Source organism: Misgurnus anguillicaudatus, chromosome 4, assembly GCF_027580225.2.
Source record: "Misgurnus anguillicaudatus chromosome 4, ASM2758022v2, whole genome shotgun sequence".
Classification (NCBI taxonomy): Eukaryota; Metazoa; Chordata; class Actinopteri; order Cypriniformes; family Cobitidae; genus Misgurnus; species Misgurnus anguillicaudatus.
In genome coordinates, this window is record NC_073340.2 from 16,419,293 (window position 1) to 16,431,403 (window position 12,111).

General features: G+C 36.7%; 1 protein-coding gene and 1 pseudogene across 3 annotated transcripts in view; both read right to left on the reverse strand.

Moving 5' to 3' along the window:
• LOC129421333 (uncharacterized) overlaps positions 1-12,111 on the reverse strand; it is a 58,122-nt gene that overhangs the window by 22,001 nt on the left and 24,010 nt on the right. The gene's annotated exons all lie outside the window — the stretch shown is intronic.
• LOC129420635 (interferon-induced protein with tetratricopeptide repeats 5-like) lies at positions 4,831-7,082 on the reverse strand (annotated as a pseudogene).

Sequence of the window (12,111 nt, forward strand, 5' to 3'; positions counted from 1 at the left end):
GCTGGTTGACTTTGAAGTGTGCCCGAAACCGTTTCTCTTCTGCTCTCATGCCTCGTGAGGCAGCGAGACAACAAGCTGCAGCCTTAATGATCATTATGTCGGAGCAGGCTATTTACGTTAAAACTTTAGTCTTGTTTGATCCATGCAATAAGCTGCAAACCAAACAATAATGCCAATTTTTAAAGTATAGCAATAGCAAACTGCTTTAGTATAGTCCTGTGCAAAGCTTTGCAACGTGATATTATGTAACCATTTAAATTTTAGTGTACCTTATTAGCATTACAAAGACTGTACATGTATTGCCAAAGTATTATTCTGTACCTTTTCAGGGTCAAAATAACATTACATTTTTTTCTTGTTTTATTTGCCATAATATAGTTAATTTTGTTAAATGATCTACATGTAAACAAACAACATGAATACCTTAAAATTAGCATTATTGTTTGGTTATTGTTTGCATAATATTTTAAAATTACCTTCTCTGACATAATGGTCATAGTAAAGCATGTCTTCTCTACCTAGATTGACTAGATACGAATTGAAACAGAAGATTATGTGTGTCACTGATTAAATCCAACAACTAATCACAGATATCGGGACATCAGTAAATGTCCTGCCCCCAAAGTCCCAAAAGTAATTTTGATCAAGCAAGCAGAGGTGCTTTCCCTCCGTGAATGGTGTTCTGCACGCTCGTATCTCTCGCCCACGCATTGTGTGTGTGTGTGTAACTTTTGGGTCTGGTTAAATGCCATAGTAGACACTAACTACTTTCAGAATAGCGGCAAGTTCAAACACAACCGGCTCTACAGGAAACAAACAAGCTCATAGAGAGCCTTTTGTGCAACTAGTCAATTGGGAAGGGTTGCATAGTCCGATTTATTGAGCATCATTGAGTATTATTGCACACCCATTTTCATTCAATAATTTCCTTTTTTTTTTAGAATGGGAAACGCTGCCATAACCATTCACCACCCAACCAGCTTGGACCATGGGATCCCTTACATGGAGTCTGGAAAGATTGTGGACACAACCACCAGCATGATACGAATGGAGAAGAAGGATGGTGCAGCGGTGGGGTGTGGTGCCCGCGTTGTCTTCAAGAAAACTGTGGCTGAATCCCAGTGGACTTACACGGTCACCAAACAGAACTCCTCAAACTTTGAAATCGGTCAGGATATAACCGTCGAAGCAGGTGACAATACTGATGCGAATAACAAGATAGCAGCAAAGTTTGGCATGTCGTGGTCTGAAGTGCGAGAGAGTGTCACCCTCATCAGAAGTACGATTTCTGATTCTAACATCTACTCCGAGCTCTACTGCTACGTTGACTATAATGGGAAGAACGACGGGACACTTAACTGGATCAAGAATGACCTGGACCTTAAGGCTTCACACAGATGGGCCGAAGACTCAGAGATGATCATCGACATACTTGTCTAACTGAAGCGTTAACATTCAGCAACAACTGTATTATAGCTTAATATTCTAAAACAAGGTCTGTATCCAGCTTTCCTATTAGTGATTTTAAAATGATTTTTCACAACTGTACTTTACTGAAAGTGTAAGCAAACTATTAGTTAGATCAATAAAATGCTTTGGGATTCTGTGCATGCAAATAATTAAGTTCTGCTATTTTATTTTTTCTATGTTTATCATCATCATTAACTCATTGCAGACACAAGAAGACATTGACAACATAATACAATACGGAACACTGTAAACCCGAATAAGTTACCAGAACTCAAAAAGTTGATTAACTTAAGTCAAAAAATTTTAGAACTTAAAAGGTTGGATGACTTGCCACTTGTACCTTTTGATACCACTTAAAGTGCTCATTTAGCTCAAATATTTGCAGTTAATTACTTAAATGTTTTCTGCTAAGGCAACTAAATGATGATTTAAATATGATTTAAAGTTTTCACAGATCAACTGGTTATTTGAACTAATTGTATTCATAAATTTGAGAGTTTAAGAAGAACACAATTGTATATATTGATATTTATCTTATATTTATTCTTCATATTGACCAGACAACTAATCAGATGGTCAGGAAAACAATGAGGAGTCAAAAACAATTATAAATAATACCAAAATTAATAACTTCCCTTGTAGCTATAAAATAATAAACACTTTGGCTTTTCTGGCTAATTCATCAGTAATGTAACAGGGCAGCAATTCTGGGTTTCCCCCATACTGCCTTGCACACCTACCGATGAAAGTTGTTTACATTTGAATTGATGTCGCTCTACGTCATCTGGTATTATTGAATCGATTGGCTATGAGCTACGTACAGACGCATTTGATAGACATTTGTAGTGCCCAATAAACGTCTCTGGGCATTCGTAAACGCCTCAAATACGAGAAAATTAGCATATGGTTCCTAGACCACGTCTCATTCTCTATGAGACTGGTCTGGTGTTAGCCAGGCTAGCAATCTGGATGAAATTACAAAAATTATATAGACTGTTTAAGAAGATTTTCACCTAATAGCTGAGGTGTAGTGCATATCAGTTCAAAGATTACCAGGAAGCCGCATCGCCAAGCAGCGGCTGACCGGCATCACTTTTTTGGTAGTGAACTAGATTTGTGTTATGGTCACTGATGACCGTAAGGAAGGACTATCTTGGAATTTTACTTTGAGTCAAGTTTATAGTTTTGACGCATATTTCAAAAGCAGATGAAAAAAATTGGTATACCAACATGTGTTTTGCATTGGTATTTGTACTGAATCTCAGTGCAATATGGATTTTTCTTTGAGGTTGTTCTACATGGCTTAAAGAAAAATGACTAAATCAGAGGCAGACTGGACATCTGGCAGATCGGGCAATTTCCCGGTGGGCCGACGTACTTTTTAGGGTCAATACATCTCATAATATTTTGTCTGACCAGCCCATACATTGCGCATCACTGCCCATTTCTTTCTTTTTCTTTCTTTTTCAAGATTTTCTTTTCTGCATTTTTAATATGTTTTTTTCCAGACAGACCAGCCCATGAGACATCTAATCAGCAGTCCACTGGTTCTTTTTTATTTGACATTTGGCTAGCCCAATCGCAGCTTAAAAAAACTTTTCGGGCTCTTTGGGAGCATGCAACGTCAATTCTGTAAAAATAAGAGACAAGAAAGAAGCAAGTGGACATGCGCTAAGCAAAACTGCTTTTAAAACACTGTAGTCACATCACAGGAAAATAAGTCACCAAGTGTCCCAATTAATATGCCAGTGTCCTACTTGCCAGTTCCAAACAGTGTTTTGCGTTCTTTTAAGAGGAGGAGAGATGCGTTGAATGATAAAGAGAAAATTATTGTTTTCATTGCTTTATTTGCCAAGTGTATTTTAAAGTCGCAACGAAATTGAAATGAAAAACTATATATATGTTCTTTAATATTGTGGTATTATTAACAAATGACTCATCTGTGAGCTTCATTATTTTAAAAAAATTCGTGTGTGCTCATAATCTTTAATCAAAAATGCAAATCTCCTCCCCTCCTAAAAACGATCTATCTTCACTTCCGGTCATATAGTATGGCAGGTGGTCGGGTCTGGGAGAAGATTGCAGCGATTAGCAATTAGCAACACGACCCAACTTCAAACGATCCAATCAGATCTCGATGGACAAATTCAAATCCAGCCCTGCCTTATTTCATCTCAAAAGCCATTTCATTCGGATATACGTCACCATGGGGAAAATAAGGCAATCGCTACTTCCATTTCATGGCGACTATAATCGTCACACGATGTGACATTATTGCGGTACTCCCTCAAAAGGTTACATCCAGCTCTGATCTTTGAAGCGCATAAATCAAAAACCACCTCAAGCGAGCGTAAAAACTTTTCTGTAAATTAATGGATTTCAATCAAAATTTGGCATTTCCATCATTGTTTTTGATGCCATACTTCAAAATGCGTATAAAATCATGGTTATGGAAACATGGCTACTGTTATCAGTACAATATTGCACGCCTGGGAAGGCCTCATAGACAATCAGATTTGAGAGCCAGTAAATAATGTTGTATAAATTTACATAATTTATATTAATTTAATATAACAGTTTTAAAAATTCCTACCGCAACGTTTTAGAAATATTGTAAAATTATATTTTATTAACAAAAGTTTCACCAATGTAATCTCTTATCATTTTATTTGCAATTATGTAAAATAACATGTAAATAACATGGTTGGTTTATTTATATCAGCAGGTCCCCAATCTATTGTAAACAAAAAAAATAATATCCATTATTTAAAATACCAAAGTTTTTGTACAAGAAAAAATTGATATTGTGATAAAGAAAGGCATTAAAAATGATTTACAACAATTCATTAATACACAAAATTCCATGTTTTGTCTTAGTGTTACTTTTAAAAGTAACTTTTAAAACATTTACTGTTTAATTTTACAAATATAGAGTGCTTTAGGCTATAGAAAACGTGTGCCACTATTCAACTATTCAGGTTTATATTGTGCAACAGGTACAATAGTATAGCATAAGCTTCACCACAAGTGTTTCTACGAATACGTTTCCCTGCAATCTTTTTCAATCTCTTATAACTTTACTTTACTTTACTTTACTTTATTGTCCACGTAGAGGAAATTTGTCTCTGACTTCACATGCATCAATACAACAACACATAACACATAAAATACAATAAAAAGAGAAAATAGAAAAACAAACACACATCAATCATTAACATTTAAAATCTTGACAGCATTTGGCACAAAGGATAATTGGTAAACCTTCCTAATTACTCGTGGTTGCCTATAACATCTTCCCGACGGCATCAGTTGGAACTTGCTATGTAATGATGAGAAACATCACCCACTATCTTTAAGGCCTTTTCCTTACTTTTTCCACAGTACAGATCACTCAAGTGTCTCTGTGTCTTGCCGATTATCTTGCTTGCCTCAATCACAATCTTGGAAAGTCTACCTTTACTCACGACAGTCAGGTTGCCATACCATGATGTCATATTAAAAGCCAAAATACTTTCCACAAAATTTGTATAGACCATTTCAAGTATAATCTTGCTCACACCAAAGTGATTCAACCTCCTAATTAAATGTAACCTCTGGTGGGCCTTCTTGCAGATGCTATCAGTATTTTCTAAAAAATTAAGTTGGGCATCAATATATGTCCCCAAATACTTAAAATTACTGACAAATTCTATTGGATTTCCATTTAAAACTACAGGTTCCAACCCCAAAAGATTACGCTTGTCTCCAGTTATTACCAACTGGACCATGGGATCTTATTTATGTTTATCACCAATGCACTCGACTGGCACCATTCAAAAAGTGCTTCAGCATGTTCATAATATGCAGAAGCACTACCAGCATCTCCTACTTTCATAAGGCCCAAAAGTGCCATATCATCGGCATATTTGAGGAGACTAAACCCCTCATTGTTTATCTTATACTCATTAATATACAAAGAAAATAATATTGGTGATAAAATTGCTCCCTGAGGGGCTCCTGTATTTAATGTGATAATTCCAGACAATTTGCCATTAATAGTCACTCTTTGCGGGTGATTAGATAAAACTTATCTTTCTTTCAGGTGAACCTGGACACAACTTCAGGCATTGCATGTAGTGCTCGATAGCTAAAGCTTCACATCTTTTGCAGTGCAACTGGAATTCAGCGTAGTAAAAACTGACCAGGTATAAATTATCATTTTTCTCTTTGGCTGTTTTGAACGTCTTCTGAAACAACTCTTCAGCACGTGAAATTTCACGTCGTTCACCATAATGCAGTGCAAGATCACTCATTGCAGTAATGAAGTAGGGTGCATGGTCGATAGCCTTTTCTAAATGATAGATGATCTGATCACGAATCTGTTGAACCTGTAATGTTTCAGCGTAATGAATTCCTTCTTGCAGCAGTTGGATTTTTTTTATTTTATAGCAGAGAGCTAACTGATGATGTATGCAACTTAATTCGGGTGACTGCTCAAGGGCTTTGCTCAACAGAGCAATAGACCTGTCCACACATCCTTTTATCCTGAAGAATTTTCCAGCATATCGCATGACGTGTGGATGATCTGGAGATCTTTCTAAAGCTTGTTCTACCACGTCATCAGCCTCCTTATGTTTCTTGTAAGTAACAAGTTGAATAGCTAAGAAGACTTTAAGAACATCATCATCAGGATTTGTTTTGATGGCCTGTCTCAGTTGCTTGATTGTGGGTGAATTAGTGTAGCCCCCGTATTCTGTCGAAACAGAGCAATGGCATGGCCAGCGTTGCACTCACTATCTTCTGGTTCCAGCTCCAAACACTTCTTGAAACAGTCTTTGGCTCGGTCATAATATATCCCTTCTCACTAAGCACCTCTGGAACAGATGAAGCCTCAGTTGCATATCTTTCATTTATCGTCTGTAGTTTCTGCAGGTAACTTTCACACTCTGTATAGTTCTTCATGGTAGTTTAACCAGGTTCCCAATAGGTGACAATGAGTTTTGTGAAATTCCTCTTCATGGCACTCTATGTAGAGCTTCACAGATGTCATCAGATTGTTAAGTGCTTCTTTCTGAAATCCCCCCAAAAATTTAACATATGCTTTAACTTAACACATAAGTGCTTCTTTTTTCCAAAATCCAACTTAATCTGTTCTTCCAGCCTGATGAGCAGATCAAGTAGATCTATGTCTTCTTTTTTCAGAGCCCATGTAAAGTGACATTCCAGCTGGTGAAGTTTTGGTTTTAAAACTCTGTCACAACCCATACTGGTAATAAAATATCAGGTAAAGAAATGTATTTATTTATGAGACAATAATAATTGATTCAAATAAGTATTAAAACCAAATTAAATCTGCAAGCAGGAATAAAAGGCACCTCACACCCGGAGTGATCATCCAATTTATGTCATCCCTCATTATTAAAAAAAAACAGTCTGGTTATCTTGGTGATCATAATGAATACAGAACACACTCGACTGTGCTTCTATTTTTTTCTCATGTCTCTGTCAAACATTGAAATGTAATATCCTAGCACTTAGGAAGGATAGTTTTCTAATTTTTGTAAGTCGCATTTGTAAATGATTAAAATGAACTGTAACACTCAGATGATGTGCAGCACATTGATGCTTAAACATTAATAATAATAAAATACACAGACTATGATTACAATAAATTTAATAACATTTCTTTTTCTGCCACATTGAAATGAAAAGGACAAGGCTCACGCATTGTTGGTTGCTTGGTAACAGCCAAGTTAATAGCCAAACATGATTGAGAGATTTAAGATTTTCTAACTAGAGATGAGATAAGATGAGAATCCTAAATCAACGTAAGATTTGCTCCTGTAATATAAATATATCTTAAGTTAAGACCTAAGAGAGAAAGTTTCTGTAATACGCCCCTGGTGTGCATCTTAAGACAAACAATGGTAGTGATATATTTTATGGAAAAATCGAAATTATTTAATTATATAATTATTATTATTATTATATAATTATTAATTATAAGTTTTAATTCAGAACTGTTATAATTATTCAGCAAATTATTATCTTCTGTGCAAATGGAAAATTAATTTAGTTAACGTATAATGCAGACTTGTGTTTGATGGGTCTGCACCACTGATCTATATAAATGACTGGATTGCACATGACGTCACAACTGTGAAGCCACCGCGCCGCCATGTTGGTATACCCAAACATTCTATTAAATCAATGGACGCAATCAGATTTTAATGATAAAACATCACTTTACTAGTCTTCGATTTTATATCTGAAGCTACCCTGTACATTATTACAAGACAAACGTCCTAAGCATGTGCATAGTTATTTACTGAAAGTTTTACATTTTACACAGAAAAAAATGATTCATTCAATTTAACCCTCAAACGCTCCTCGTTTTCTGTTTACACTTCTGGCCCTTGGGGTCTATATGACCCCAAAATTGAAAGCATAATTGTAAGAAAAATATACATTTTCAATAATACAAATAATATATCATTTTTTTTTTGTTTACTTCTCATCTATACAATAAAGCTGTGTTTTGAGAGATTTGAAGTAGTTTTGTACCTGTTTACCACTGAAATCCTCAACTACACAATTTGCTTTCCTGAAAAATATCAAATTTTTATGAAAATTTACATAAATTATTATCTAAATTTGATTTAAATTGTTTTTAGATATTAATATAGGTGTGGGGTGTTGAATTCAGGCATCGGTTTTAAGAAAAAAACATAAGAGAATTACAGTGTAGGAATTAAATCATTTAGAACGGCAGATTCCCATAGAGACCCATTCATTTTCCTGGATATGGACAACTGCTCAAATCATTACTTTTGTGATACATTTTGTAAATTTATGTTTATATAAACATTAGAAAGGATATTAAAAATAAATATTATGTCAAATAGTATTTTTTTATAGTTTTTTATGCATTTTGAAATGTCTGTTTTTACAAAATGCCATAGAAATTTGACTGAGTGTAAGTGTGTGTGTGTGTCTGTGTGTGTGTGTGTGCGTGTGCATGCATGTGTGTGCGCGCACGTGTGTGTGTGTGTGTGTGTGTGTGTGTGTGAGAGAGAGAGAGAGAGAGAGAGAGAGAGAGAGAGAATGAGGGAGAGAGAGAGAGAGAGAGAGCCAAGCATGTGTGCTTGAGAGAATGTGTGTGAGAGGCAGAGGGAGAGAGCATGTGAGTGTGTCTGTGTGTGTGTGTTTGTGTGTGTGAGACAGAGAGTGTACATGTTCGTGCATTAGGTTACACCCCTTTGTATCCTTTTTCTACATTTGTGACTGATTTTATTTGCCAAATTTTATAAAAATGCTCTCTGTGGTAGTCATGCGTGTGTGCGTTTGTCTGCGTGTGTTTGTATGTGTTTGTGTGTGCGTGTGTGGGTTTGTATGTGTGTGTGTGGGTTTGTGTGTGTGGGTTTGTGTGTGTGTGTGTGTGTGTGTGTGTACGCGCATGTGTGTGTGTGTGTGTGTGTGAGAGAGAGAGAGAGAGAGTGTGTGAGAGAGTGTGCATGAGAAGGAGAGAGAAAGAGCATGTGTGTGTGTGTGTGTGTGTGTGTGTGTGTGTGTGTGTGTGTGTGTGTGTGTGTGTGTGTGTGTGTGTGTGTGTGTGTGTGTGTGTGTGTGTGTGTGCGTGCGTGCGTGCATGCGTGTGTGAGCGTGTTTGTGAGTGTACATGTGTGTGCATTGTCACACCCCTTTATGTGTTATTTTCTGCATTTGTGACTGATTTTATTTGCCAAATTCCACACAAATGGTCTCTGTGGCAGTCACACCTGTGTGTGTTTGTGTGTGTGTGTATTTGTGTGTGTTTGTGTGAGCATGTATTTTTTGCATTGCATTTGTGCACAAGTACCAGGCCTTCATTTCTGTGTCAAAATTTTCAGATTTATGCTGGATTTATTGATATTTATTTTTTGACAAATGGAAAAAAAGTAAAAATTTTTGCATTTCCCATTCACTTTCAATTGGGGTCATATTGACCCCAAGGGACAGATTGATAAAAAAATTTTTTACATACCTTTAGAACAACCGAATCAAGCCCAGTTTTTTTGTGCATGTAAAGATAGATTATTTAGGAAAAGTCACAAAGTTTTACATCTCTGAGATGAAGGGAACCTTTTTTGTTAACCAATGAAATGTCGTTTGGGGTCATATTGACCCCAAGGACCGATTGAGGGTTAATCAATACAGCACCTTTTTACCGTGAATATTTTTATATACTTAAAATACGCCGTTTATAAGATAGCTCCTCCAGGCAGAGTGCTGGAGGCAATCCCAGCCATGACGATATAAGTTAACCAAATATCACACGACTCCGAGAGCGAAATTGCTTTTATACAACAGTTCGACGGCACACGTTTGAAAAACGAAAACTAGAAAACAACAACAGAGTTATTTTAAAAGCCACTTTGTTTGGGAACTACTTTCTTCCGCCACGGATTTCACTCGGCTGTTTTGAATCTCATAACAAGCAGTTTCTTAATATTAGCGTTTCTTTGTCACAAGATGTAGTTTTAAGATTAGTTCAGTCGAGAATATATATGTATAATATTCAAATATGCAGTCGATAAGTTAAGAGAGCGCCTGTTTGAACGTTTGCTTAAGGAAGCTTCGGTACGTGAGAACCAGAGAGCGGACGTCAGTGTTTACTCGCCCCACTGACCACCGCCCTCTCTGGGCTACATCTCTGACAGGATTCCCTGGCTCTGATGTTGGCCTTGTCTGTTATTAACTCGCTTAATATTAGACTTTGTGCTTGACAGTACTATATAAAAGTTTTTTAAAAGTGTCAGAGAGATGTTTTTGCATGGTGCTTATAAATATATCAGTGACGATATCTCATAACGTGTTTTAATATATTCACGTCACGATAAATTCGTTATCAATTGTCCAAATTTAAAAGCTGCAGTGCTTACCTGCAGTTCCACTATGTTTTCGCTTTCTCGGAGTTGCTTTCACACACACACACACACAGATATAAATAAATAAATATATATATATATATATATTATACATACACACACACACACACACACACACACACAAAGTGCCCTTCATAAATATTGGGATATGTTATTATATATGTAAAAATGTATTTCAGTGTATTTCAGGGCCAAATATAATGGGACAGTTCACTTAAAAGTTGTTTTATGGACGTGAATTGTGTACATGATGTGTTTATGTAACGGGAGGTGAACACTGACCGTTTGATATCTTGTGAGGGTGGGTTAATGTTTATCAGGTGTGCATGTGTGTCTCCAAGCTTTTGTTCGCAGGTGTGTTCAATGTTGCTGATGAGCCAGGGGTGTAACATGATTGGAAGATTCACAGAATATAAGCGCCAGCATGCAGCCCTTTCGAGAGTTTTTTTTTTCTTTGACGGAGAGGGGAATTGCAACGGGATAAGCTTCAACGCCGTATGCCGATCGATATATGCAGTGACGACGATCGCGATTGACTCCGGGCAGCGAGAGGTCCACGAGAGACAAACAACGCGCGCTACTTATTCGTGTAGAGGGAAGTGTGAACTCTCCCCGGTTACGAAAGAGTGGACATTGATGTGTAACGATTTGGGACTGATTGCTCTTCCTCTGTTTCACAGATCTGTTCTACAGTTCCGGTTTCTCTCGCTGGCCATCGTGTCCGGGAAATCGTTGGAGCCGAGAGTTGCTTGTGTATCGCTGTCATTGCCTCATCTGTAGCGCTTCATTCCCGCACTACGAGTGCGAAGTGGGCGGGGCCGTGAGTGACGAAACTGTTGACTGTGTTTGATAAAACCCGGCTTTTTAGACATTATGATTGTGACTTTGTTGCTTATGTAAAGTCTTCCTGATTTTGTGGGATATTGGCTGCTCGCCTGTGTTTGATGTATAATTGTGAATTGTTTTTAGAGCTTCTATACTGATCAAACCAAATCAGTCATATTATTTCTAAATGTGTGGGGTTAATTTTGCAGTATTTACACTGATTTAAAATTTGTTATTTGCCCTTGCTGTGTAAATCTCACGTGTGACTGTTTGCCGTGTTATGACTTTATTGGTGTGATTTGTTGAGATAGCCCTTTTCATTCACAGTCTAACCAGGGGGCGCCAGATTGTGATTATTCCCTAACCCTTGAATTTGAAATACCATATATAATTCTTTCCCTTTTAAATTGTGTTTTATGCTGTTTGTTTGTTCTAAAATTGTGTATTAATAATTTTGTACTTTCATATGACTTTTGGTGTAAGCCTGTTACTTGTGTATAACGGGTGAGGATCCCTGCATGTAGTTGAATTAAGTTCTCTACATTTACAGCCACAGCGTCCAAATGCCAAACTTCAACTTTAGATTACAACATGCTTCATATATGAGGAAATTATTTAACAAATACAAAATTAATGTCCATTACAGCTCAACTGTCCCATTACTTTTGGCCCATTTAAACGACTGTAATTCCTAAATCCTAAAGACAAATTGGAATTTGTGAATACCCTCTAAATACAGCTCAAAGTGTGCACTCTGTCCCAATATTAATGGAGGGCACTGTATAATATATGGGCAACAGGGGTGTCATAGTTTTTGTAATTACCCTTGCCTGTAGACTTGTCAAAGTGTTATGAAACAGAACAATCTCTAATAACAGCTTATTTTTATTTAAATGTAGGACAGTCAACA